We start from the raw sequence: 12,946 nt of genomic DNA, 5'->3' as shown, positions 1-12,946 counted from the left end.
TATTACAAAAAAGACAAGAAAAAGCAAGTGTTGGCAAGGATGTGGAGAAAAGGGGACCCTTGTACGCTGTTAATGGGAATTTAAATTGGTGCAGCCACTATGGAAAACAGTATGGAGATTCCTCAAAAAACTAAAAATAGCACTACCATATGATCCAGCAATTCCACGTCTGGGTATTTATCCAAAGAAAATGAAAATGCTAATTCAAAAAGATATCTGCACTCCCATGTTCACTGCAGCATTATTTACAACCAGAGGCCTGGTGCACGGATTCGTGCACTGGTAGGGTCCCTTGCCTAGCCTGCGGGGATTGGGCTGAAACCAGCAGTCCGACATCCCCCGAGGGATGTAGTAGTGCACGAAGCAGCAGGTGGCCAGGGAAGAGCCCAAGCCTGCTTATCCTGACCCTGCTGCACCTGCCATTGCCACCTCTGGGTAGGCTTGCTGTGGCTCCACTGCGGTCTCCATGCACCCATCCCAGGGCGATGCCAGCATGCCCATGACCGAGTAGTGGCCGTGGGCTCATGCCTAGTCAGTCCTGATACCACCCTGGTCAGAATGGGGGAGAGGCACGCAAGGGGAGTGTACGCGGGAGAGGCTAGCACCGGTGAGTCCAGTGTCTGGTGCCCATCGGTCAGCTGAGCGGCACTCCTGCTGTGGCAGTGCACTGACCACCAGGAGGCAACTCCTGCATTGAGTGTCTGCTCCCAGTGGTCAGTGCACATCATAGTGACTGGTCGAATGGTCAGACAAACGGTCAGACACTTAGCACATTAGGCTTTTATATATATAGATAGCCAAGTGTCTATCAATGCATAAATGGATAAAGAAAATTTTATATATAATAAAATATTATCTATACATATAAAAGGCTAATATGCAAAGTATCCCCATGGGAGTTCGACCAGGAGACCAGGAGTTCTATCACTCGCTATGATGTGTGCTGACTACCAGGGGGCGGCACGAAATGAAGGAAGGCCCCAGCCAGCAGCCAAAAGGCAGGCCCTGGCCAGCAGCCAGAAGGCCTCAATTGGCCCTGATCGCCAGCCAGGCCTAGGAACCCTACCCGTGCACAAATTTTGTGCACTGAGCCTCTAGTTTAGCCATAAAAAGGAATAAAACCCTAACATTTGCAACAACATAGATCAGCGGGTCTCAACTTGTGGGTCGCGACCCCTTTGGCGGTCAAATGACCCTTTCACAGGGGTCGCCTAAGACCATCCTGCATATCAGATATTTACATTACAATTCATAACAGTAGCAACATTACAGTTATGAAATAGTAATGAAAATAATTTTATGGCCCTGGCTGGTTTGGCTCAGTGGATAGAGCACTGGCCTGCGGACTCAAGGGTCCCAGGTTTGATTCCGGTCAAGGGCATGTACCTGGGTTGTGGGCACATCCCCAGTGGGGGACGTGCAGGAGGCAGCTGAATCAATGTTTCTCTCTCATCGATGTTTCTAACTCGCTATCCCTCTCCCTCTCCCTTCCTCTCTGTAAAAAAAATTAATAAAATATATTTAAAAAAAGAAAATAATTTTATGGTTAGGTCACAACATGAGGAACTGTATTTAAAGGGCCAGAAGGTTGAGAACCACTGACATAGATGGACCTTGAGGGCAATATGCTAAATGAAATAAATTAGAGAAAGAAAATACCATATGATCTCACTTATATGTGGAATTTTTAAAAAACACAAAAAAACCCCAACAAACTCATACAGAGAACAGATTGGTGGTTACCAGAAGCAGGGGTGGGGAGGAGCAAAATGGGTGATGGTGGTCAAAAGGTTCAAACTTACAGTTATAAAATACATATGTCCTGGGAATGTAACATACAGCATCATGACTATCATCCTATATAATAAAGATATAATATGCAAATGGTCATTACGTCATGAAGTGTAATGACTGACCATGTAACGACTGGATCATGAATCCGCAGGAGTGCAGGGCAGCAAGCTACAAGCAGGCGGCAGAGAGCTACAAGAGCAGGCAGGGCAGCAAGCTAGGGGGGACGGGGGGGCAGAGGGAGCTACAGGAGGGCAGGGCAGTGGGCAGAGAGCTATAGGAGGGTGGGAGTGAGCTATTGGCTACAAGCGGGTGGCAGAGAGCTACAGGAGGGAGCAGGGCAGCAAGCTATGAGGAGGAGGTTGGGGAGAGAGGGGGTGGGGGGAGCTACAGGAGGGCCGGGCAGCGGGTGGAGAGCTTCTGGAGGGAAGCAACGAGCTACTGAAGAGCTACTGGCGCATGGATTTGTGCGTAGGACTACTAGTCTACACTAATAAAAGACAAAGATGCTAATTGACCGTACCTTCACTACACCCCAAGCCACACCCACCAGCCAATCAGAGTGGCAAGAAATATTCAAAGTGATGAATACCAAGAACCTACAACCAAGATTACTTACTTTATCCAGCAAAGCTATCATTCAGAATTGAAGGTCAGATAAAGAGCTTCACAGATAAGGAAAAGCTAAAGGAGTTCATCACCACCAAACCAGTATTACATGAAATGCTGAAAGGTATCCTTTAAGAAGAGGAAGAAGAAGAAAAAGGTAAAGATACAAATTATGAACAACAAACATGCATCTATCAACAAGTGAATCTAAGAATCAAGTGAATAAATAATCTGGTGATCATAATAGAATCAGGGACATAGAAAGGGAATGGACTGACTATTCTTGGGGGGGAAAGGGGTGTGGGAGATGCGGGAAGAGACTGGACAAAAATAGTGCACCTATGGATGAGGACAGTGGGTGGGGAGTGAGGGCGGATGGTGGGGCGGGAACTGGGAGGAGGGGAGTTATGGGGGGAAAAAAGAGGAACAAATGTAATAATCTGAATAATAAAGATTTAATTAAGAGGAAAAAAAGACAAAGATGCTAATTGACCATACCTTTGCTACACCCCAAGCCACACCCACCAGCCAATCAGAGTGACTATATGCAAATTAACTCAACCAAGAAGGTGGCTGGCAGCCATGGAGCTGGAGCAAGCAGGAGGTTTGGTTGCCTGGATGATGGAGGAAGCCAAGCTTCTTGCCTGCCCTGAGCCGGCTGCGGCCTTTGCTCATGGCAACAAAGTTTCAATTATAGAAGACAAATAGATCCCAGATACCTGCTTCCAGCCAGCCTCCACTGGGAGCTTGGGTGGCTGGAGGCCGTGGCCAGCCTGCAAACAGCCATCAGCCCCTCACCCAGGCTGGCCACACCCTCATGGGGTGAGGGTCCCTGCTGGGGGGCTTGGCCAGCCTGAAAACAGCCCTCAGCCCCTCACCCAGACTGGCCAGGCACCCTAGCAGGACTTCCCACCCTGAAGGGGCTGTGGCCAGCCTGCAAACAGCCATCAGCCCCTTACCCAGGCTGGCCAGGCACCCCAGAGGGGACCCCCACACTGAAGGGGCTGTGGCCAGCCTGCAAACAGCCATCAGCCTCTCACCCAGGCTGGCCAGGCACTCCTATATAATAAAAGGGTAATATGCAAACTGACCCTAACAGCAGAACGACTGGGAATGACTGGCGACTATGACACACACTGACCATAGGGGGCAGATGCTCAATGCAGGAGCTGCCCCCTGGTGGTCAGTCCGCTCCCACAGGGGGAACTCTGCTCAGCCACAAGCCAGGCTGATGGCTGCCAGTACAGCGGTGGTGGTGGGAGCCTCTTCCACCTCCTCAGCAGTGCTAAGGATGTCCGACTGCAGCTTAGGCCTGCTCCCGGCTGGCAAGTGGACATCCCCTGAGGGCTCCCGGGCTGCCAGAGGGATGTCTGACTGCTAGCTTAGGCCCAATCCCCCAGGGAGCAGGCCTAAGCCAGCAAGTGGTCATCCCCCGAGGGGTCCCAGACTGTGAGAGGGCACAGGCCAGGCTGAGGGACCCCCCCGAATGCACAAATTTTTGTGCACTGGGCCTCTAGTATATAAAAGGCTAATATGCAAATCGACCGAATGGCAGAATGACCAGTCGTTATGATGCGCACTGACCACCAGGGGCCAGCAGTTGGATATTCCCCAAGGGCTCCCAGACTGTGAGAGGGCGCAAGCCAGGCTGAGGGACCCCCCCCAAGTGCACTAATTTCTTGCACTGGGCTTCTAGTATTTAATAATACTGTATTACTATATTGTATATTTAAAAGTTGTTAAGATAGGCCCTGGCTGTGTGCTCAGTGGTTAGAGAGTTGGCCCAAGCACCAAAGGGTCATGGGTTCTATTCCTAGTCAATGGTATGTACCTGGGTTGCAGGTTTGATCCTTGGCCCTAGATGGGGCATGTGCAGGAAGCAACTAGTTGATGTGTCTCTCTCACATCAATGTCTCTCTCTCTCTTTCTCTCTCTCTGTCTGTCTCTCTCTCTCTTCCTCTCTTTCCCTCCCTCCTTCCTTTCCACTCTATCTAAAATCAATGGAAAAATATCTTGGGGTGAAGATTAACAACAATAAAAGTTGTTACAATAGAAATACTTAAAAGGCCTCATCACAAGAAAAAACATAATTTGTAACTGTGTGGTGATGGATCTTAACTGGACTGATTGCGGTGCTCATTCAGCAGTACATGCAAATATTGAATCATTATGTTGCATACTTGAAACTAATACGTTATATATCAATTATATCTTACTTTTTTTAAAAAGGAAAGAAAGGGGGTAAAAAAAGTCTTTGTCAAATAATTCCAACATCTGAGCCATCTTGGGGCTGGTGTTTGCTGATTTTCTTTTCCCATAAGATTGGTCAGACTTTTGTGGTTCTTTGTATGTTGAGTGATTTTGGATTGTATCCTGGCCATTTGAATGTTATATTATATGATACTCTGAGTCTTGTTTCATTCCTCTGGACAATTTTTTAAATTGTCCTGGCTAGATTCAGGCTACAAGTTCTGATCTGCCTTCTATGGTCTGTGTTTTCAATGTCAATTCAATGTCCAAAGCCTTTGTAGACCTATCCTGCATGTTTGCCACCCACAGGCCAGCAGATATTTAGGCAGTTACCTACCCCGTTGTTTAGTTCTCAAAAGCTTTGGTGTTCTGTTAGGATCAGATACATGCATGTGCAGCACCGGGGACGTGTAGGAGTTTGTTCACAACCTTGTAAGATTACCTTCTCAAGTCTCCTGTGATTTCACCCACACTGTCCTGTTCATAGGTGCTGGCCAGATAGCGCTTTAGTCTCCCTTCTTTGCTGTGTACTTCCTGTGACTGCTTCTGTGTCCGAGAAAGGATAAGATATGGAGATTTGAGAGGAAAATGGGGAGGGGTGAATCTAATGGGATGTGGGGTGGTGGGAGTCACCAAGAACTAGCTGCCGTGGCTACTGGGCTCCTGCTGTGGCCTGGTGCCCCAGCAGAAGACAGAACAGCCAAAATGAGCATTACATTTAGCCAAAGGCACACGGAGGGGTTTTCAGTCCTGTGGGGCTCGTGAAGTGGCGATAGCAAGTCGCCATCTGTCATACTTTGATTGGGGTTCCACATCAAGTAAATGGACTAGCACGCAGCTCCCTGCCTTTAGAAGTAAGTGCCAGGCCCAGGTTGATGCTATTTGTTGGGTGTGGTAATGGGGAATTTATGCCACTCTTGTGATGTGTGATAAAATCAGGGGGTGAAAGCACCTATTAACACTGACTAACTCAAAAGCTGACCACCAGCACACACATCCATTGTTCCCAACAGCACTCTTTAGTGATGGGCTTTGTCTGACTGGCTTCACAAGAGACAAATGCCATTACAGGAGACCAAATAACCTTGTTTAGGCAGTGGCCAGATAATAGAGACGCTCCAGGTATTAGCCTGGCTGCATTAGTTTGATTTGTACTACTGTTCACTTTGTCCTGGGCATTAATGGAGACAAAGGCTTGGAATTACAGGAGCAGAGATAAGCTGTGGACTAGAGCCTGTGTGCTTTGAGGGAAGGATAATTCTATCTTGTGTTTTCATTTTCATTTTCCTGTTTGATTTTTCCTCACAGTTAAAGTCCAGTATCCTCCCCTCCCCCAAATATCCACATAGTCTCTCCAAATTACTGTCAATTGTAACTGCTAAAAAAATTTAATGGCTCATTATTTTCTTTAACAAGATCCGCATTTATGTTTTAGGTTTTTGGAAATGATTTTAGGGGAAAAACACAATTGATCTTGTATAGTATCTTGCTTCTTAAATATTCTTACATATTATGGGCTCACTTCACAATATTTAATGATATTGTTATTAGTCTGAAAATGTAAAAGGATGTATAATTACATTCATAGTTACTTCTTTAATATTATAAATTCTAGTATTTAAATTTTTCTGACTTCTGTTATTTGTTTTAATTATAAATGCATCATTTCTATTATAAATTATTTCAGTTATGTATAACTTCATCTATAAACACAATTTATTTCAGTTATAGACAAAATTGAATTTTATTTTAAAAAATATATTTTTAATTCTCATCCAAAGATATGTTTCCATTGATTCCAGAGAGAGAGGAGATGGGGGAGAGAGAGAGAAAAATATACATCAAGTTGCCTCTTATTCAATATAGTACTGGAAGTCCTCGTCATATCGATCAAACAAGAAAAAGAAATAAAAAGGCATCCAAATTTGCCGGGGTCCAACCCCAGCAGGTCCAGGGGTTCCCAAAGGCATAGACGGAGTCGGCGAAGAAGGAAGGACACGGAGACAGTGTTCAGTTGATCAGCAGCCTAGCCAGGATCTCCAGCCAGGATCTCCAGCCAAGTTCTGGTCTGGATCTCCAGTGAAGTTCTGCTGTTTATTGTCTTGTTACATCCGTATTTATACCAGTTGATTTTAATCCTGTCAATTTCTATTACAAAGGTTAGGGCGTTTCTTATCTCCATTCCAGGGAATAAAGATTATGTAGCTTAAGCATGATTGTTTGTAGTGATTAACTACCCGCCTGGCACTTAGTTAAGGAGTTTCATCCCCTCCCTGACTTCAGGGAAAAATTCCTACCTGGGGAAACAACCTTTCTAGGAGAGGCATCCCCTCCCTGACTTCAGGGAAAAATTCCTACCTGGGGAAACAACCTTTCTTGGAGAGGTGACCTTGGTTAAAACACACAGCGCTAAGGGGAGCAAACATATTAAGAACAGTATGCTATATACGCCAGGTCCCTTGAAACATATGCTGTGCAGATGTTTCTTTCCTGCAGCGACTGTGTCAAGCAGCAAGGATGGACCGGCTTCCGGCAAATTCCCCCTTTTTTATTTTTTAAATGATAGCACATGCAAATCAGTGGCCACCTCTCAGATTGGGCCATTTAAGTCTCGGAAGAAGAGTGGCAAGCAATGATAGTGAGCATAGCTATAAACATAGTGGATGGAGCGCAGAAGGAGCCCCATTCCTGTAGAAGGTTGCCAGCCTCTTCAGTCAAGGGATTTCAGCTGTCCTCAAGTTGTTGGTTTGATTGTCTTTGTTGGTCTGGCTAGCGGGCGGCGTCACTGGCGACAGGCTTCCTGAAGCGTCAGCAAGTTGAAGGGCTGCATCAAAGGGTCCATCAGGGCCGTGGTTGATGGTGGTGTCGATGTCCGAGGAGGAGTAAGCTGTGCCCTCTGGATCCAGCTGATATGGAAAATGGAGGGTAGTAGAAAAAGAAGAGAAAGCAAAAGAACTACAAGGCATGGAAGTGTTTAGAAAAAAGAGGGAGAAGAAAGGGAAGAATGCAGCATCCTGACACAGCCCTTTCCTTCAGCTGCCCCTTTCCCTGTGGTCCAAGGTAGAAATGGGAAACAAGTCCTGTTGCAGTGAGAGGGCAGCTGCTGTCAGCCAGTCTCTGTCTTTACCTGGGTCCCGATCTGAGCTGGGCATGGGAAGCAGGAAGCAGCCATGGGGACAGGAGACCTTCCTCAGAAGGGGCGAGTGTTCAAGCCCCTGCACCATTGGGGACGGGGGTCTGTGCCCCACCTTTGTTGCACCCCAAGTTTTCTCCTACTGGCCCCCGACTGTGCCTGTCTTAGGTTGCCCCACCCTGTGGAGTCTTACCCGTCATTGACTACCAGCCATCTCTGGGCCAAGTAGGGTGATGTGAGGTTCAGTTTTGTCTCCTTGATAGCCTATGTCCCTCTGGCCTCCATGCCCAGCAACTGCCTTGGGATCCCCTTGCCTGCTGGCGGGGCTCTGGCATTGATCATAGGGAACTCAGGTTTCTTCTCTAGAGAGGGCCCAGCTTATGCCATTGGGTCAGAGACAGATCCATGGTACCAGCCACCATGTGGCTTCAACCTTAGCATGAACAGAGAGCTCAGGCAACAGCTATGGGCAATTGGATTGTAAGAAGAGGGTCCCTCTTGACACAAGGGTAAGAGGGGCCAATACAGGACAAAGGAGAGTCCTGGAACAGGGCTTTCTCAGCCCAGGATGTCAGGCTCTTGGCCCAAGACAACTCCATGTATGGGGCATATACCAAACACCCCTAGTCACGGCATAAAATGGAGGTGCCCTTCCTGGAACAGTAGGGTAGGGAGATTCTAGAAAAGGCTGTGTTCAGGAAAGAAGGAGAAAGGCCAAAGAACCAGCAAACAAGTAGTTAGATTTTTTAAAAAAAGGAAAAAGGAAAAAGGAAAGGAGATGTGGGGCAAAGCTGGGACATGTGGAAAGACAAAACGGAGGCACATGTGATCCTCCCAATGGACAGATTGTTCCAGCTCAGGTCTGCACATCTGCTGCAGACGGGCACTGGTCAGGTGTGCTATGATGAGGCAGAGATGGCGGGCGGTGAGACATAAGGTCGGACTAGACGGTCTGGAATCCACACAGGTGAGTCTGCGTCCTGTGGAAATATACAAGCATATCCTCTCCCCTGGGTTAAAAGTACATCAGGTCCCTTCCAGGCTCCTGTAAGCAAGTCTCTCCATTTGACGAGGGCTTTAGGTTTAGTTAGATCAGGGTTCCAATGCCTGTACATCGGGGAATTTCCCTCAGAATCTACATTTAGTATATTAATTACAAATTGAGCATGTTGTAGAACATGATGAGGAGAGGAATATTTAAACTCATTTTCTTGTAATATTTTGTAACAGGAGTAAATCAAACACCGCTGGGGCTATATAATAGAACTCCCATTTGAGACAAGATATCTCTTCCCCATAATGTAAAGGGGAGAGTCGTAATTACATAGGGACAGAATGTTCCCGAATGTTGATCTTCATCAGCCCAAGTTAAAATCTGAGAACTCTTTTTTACATTAGATGCCTTGCCTAGTCCTACTAGGGAAGTGGAGGTGGTGTGCGTGGGCCATGAAGAGGGCCAATCCTTCCCTGCTATGCAGGAAACATCTGCTCCTGTATCCAATAGACCTTCAATTGGTTTTCCCTGAATTTGTAAAATTTTTGTAGGTCTAGTAGCATGGATTTCTTGTATCCAAAATGCTGCATCACTAGATCCAAAGCCTCCAGCCCCTCTAGCTTCCTGGGTAACAGCTGTCCCTATTTTATGTATTGGTAACAGGATTAATTGGGCAATTCTCTGGTTGGGCTGAATCTGTATAGTTGTGGTGGGTGGGGAAAGTAAAATCTGTATTTCTCCTGTGTAGTCTGCATCAACAACTCCTGGGATGACTAAGATCCCCTGTAACGAGGTGGAGCTCTGCCCTAATATTAAACCTACGGTTCCCTCAGGCAGTGGCCCAGACACTCCTGTAGGAATGGCTGCTACTGGCGAGTCTGGGGTTAGTACTGCATGGGTGGTTGAGTGGAGGTCCAATCCTGCACTGCCTGGGGTTGCCCTGAAGAGGTCACTGACTGATCGAAATTTGCAAAGGGGTTGAAGGTTGATGCCCCTATTATTGCAGGGGCCTGGGGCTGGCCCCTTCTCAAGTTTCCCGATTGAGGTGATGGGATATAACCTCCTTGGGAGCTATTTGTAGAGTTTAAAGGCCGACCATTTTTATGGTATTTTGATCTACATTCCTTTGCCCAATGGAATCCTTTCTGACATCGGGGACAAACGGTTTTTGGAGGATTAATATTATTCCCTAATGTATTTCCAGGCTGTCGAGGAGCTTGCCATCTGGCCTGAGTATTATTGTTTTTATTTGGGCATTCTCTGCTAAAGTGCCCAGATAAGCCACAAGAGTAGCAGTTCATATTTCTTTTATTACCTGTAGTATTGCTGGCTTGTCCTATAGCCTGTACATATTGAGGGTATGTCTCCCCTTTGAGAGCTGCAGCTATAGCTACACCCTGTATAAATGCTGGACTTACATCAGCACACTGTTTTATAAAATCATTTATAGTTCCTGTTCTGCGAATCGGCCTTAATAAAGCCTGACAGGTATTATTAGCATTTTCAAAAGCCAGTTGTTTGATTAGGATATCGGCTGCCTCTTTGTTATTGATTACTCTCTTGACTGCCTGCATGAGGCGAGAAAGGAAATCCTGATATGGTTCCTCGACCTTCTGTTTAACCTCTGTAAGGGTGGTGGTTTTTCCTGCTGTATAAGGTAGGGATTTCCAGGCACTTACTGCACAACTGGTTACTTTGGTAAGTGCCTCTGTGGGCATATTCATTTGCTCCTCAGCCGTGTTAAAATCACCTTCTCCTAATATCATGTCTAGGGTTATTCTTTTTCTGGTTTTTTCGCTAGTGGCTACAGCTTTCTTAGCAAGATCTTCATATTCAGTTTTCCATAATAAGTAATCGCCTCCTGAGAGACAGGATTTACAAACCTGTGACCAATCATAAGGAGTCATCCATTTACTGGCTAGGGTTTCTACCAAGGTTTGTGTGTAAGGAGCTAGAGGTCCATATTCAGAGCAGGCCAATTTTAATTCTTTAAGTACTTTGTAAGGTATAGGCTCCAAGGTGGGGTTTCTATTCCCACCAGACTCATTCTCATATGTAACTGGGAAGCAGAGTGAGAATTCAAGATCTCCATTAGCTTCAGCTTCTCTTATTGCCCTTTGAAATTTAGACATGGAGCTCATAGGAGCCACAGGACCTGGTTTAGGCTTCCTTTCTAATTTGGGGAGCCTGTTTTGAATGGGAGGGCCATTCTCCTCTCTATTGACTGGAAAGGAACAATGGTCATGTTTATGATATTTATTCTCCTCCCGATCAGTAGGCATAGCTAAATTGCTTTTAGATTGAGCTGAAGACAATGATGATGTGTCCTCTCTGGGTGGAGCCGAGGGACTATTTAAATTTTGAGAAAGTTCAACCGTTTTTGCCTCTGGTGCCAAGGTGTCACAGATTGAATCCCAGAGGGAAAAGAAACATGGCAGGACCTTGTCAGATTCATGGTGTTTCTTTAATTGCTTTCCTACTTCAACCCAAGTTTTTAAATTAACAGTTCCATCCTCTGGAAGCCATTGACATACTTCTTCTATAAAACTTTCTGTCTCACTGGGAAAAACCTCAACTCCAATTCTGCTAGTAAGCATATGCGTTAAAAGATTAATACAGAGTCTTTTTTCTTTAGACTCAGTATGACCCATCTTGTCAATCTAAGTTCTGTACTAACTACCCGCTTACCCTACTTATTCTCTATGGGGTGGGGGGGGTCTGCAGCACCCTACGGTGCAGTCCTATCGGTCCCAAGTACGGGGGGACTTACCTAAGGGAACCCTGTTCGGGCGCCAGATGCCGGGGTCCAACCCCAGCAGGTCCAGGGGTTCCCAAAGGCATAGACGGAGTCGGCGAAGAAGGAAGGACACGGAGACAGTGTTCAGTTGATCAGCAGCCTAGCCAGGATCTCCAGCCAGGATCTCCAGCCAAGTTCTGGTCTGGATCTCCAGCGAAGTTCTGCTGTTTATTGTCTTGTTACATCCGTATTTATACCAGTTGATTTTAATCCTGTCAATTTCTATTACAAAGGTTAGGGCGTTTCTTATCTCCATTCCAGGGAGTAAAGATTATGTAGCTTAAGCATGATTGTTTGTAGTGATTAACTACCCGCCTGGCACTTAGTTAAGGAGTTTCATCCCCTCCCTGACTTCAGGGAAAAATTCCTACCTGGGGAAACAACCTTTCTAGGAGAGGCATCCCCTCCCTGACTTCAGGGAAAAATTCCTACCTGGGGAAACAACCTTTCTTGGAGAGGTGACCTTGGTTAAAACACACAGCGCTAAGGGGAGCAAACATATTAAGAACAGTATGCTATATACGCCAGGTCCCTTGAAACATATGCTGTGCAGATGTTTCTTTCCTGCAGCGACTGTGTCAAGCAGCAAGGATGGACCGGCTTCCGGCACAAATTGGAAAGGAGGAGGTAAAACTGTCATTATTCGCAAATGACATATTGTACATAGAAAACCCTAAAGAGTCCACCAATAAACTACTTGACTTAATAAATGAAGTCAGCAGGATACAAAAATAACACCCAGAAATCGATGGCATTTTTATATACCAATAATGATCTCTCAGAAAGAGAAACTAAACAAACAAACAACAACAAAAAACCCAATCCCACTCACCATTGCAACAAAAAAATTAAGATACTTAGGAATAAACTTATTTAAGGAGGTAAAAGACCTGTACTCAGAAAACTATAGGATATTGAAAAAAGAGATAGAGGAAGATATAAACAAGTGGGAGAATATACCGTGTTCATGGATTGGTAGAATTAGCGTCATTAAAATGTCCATAGTACTCAAAGCAATCTATAGATTCAATGCAATCTCTATTAAAATATCAATGGTATATTTCACAAATCTAAACATTTATATGGAACCAAAAAAGACCCTGAATAGCCGCAGCAATCTTCAGAAGAACAAAGTTAGAGGGATCAACATATCAGATATAAGGTTATACTATAAAGCCACTGAAATCAAAACAGCCAGGTACTGGCACAAGGCATACAGGTCAGTGGAACAGAACAGAAAACCCAGAAATCGACCCAAAACATTACACTCAATTAATATTTGACAAAGGAGGCAAGAGCATACAATGGAATCAAGACAGTGTCTTCAATAAATGGTGTTGGGAAAATTGGACAGATACATGCAAAAAAAAAA

The sequence above is a fragment of the Myotis myotis genome, unplaced genomic scaffold, assembly GCF_014108235.1.
Source record: "Myotis myotis isolate mMyoMyo1 unplaced genomic scaffold, mMyoMyo1.p scaffold_m19_p_13, whole genome shotgun sequence".
Classification (NCBI taxonomy): domain Eukaryota; kingdom Metazoa; phylum Chordata; class Mammalia; order Chiroptera; family Vespertilionidae; genus Myotis; species Myotis myotis.
Note: the sequence above shows the minus strand (reverse complement) of the source record.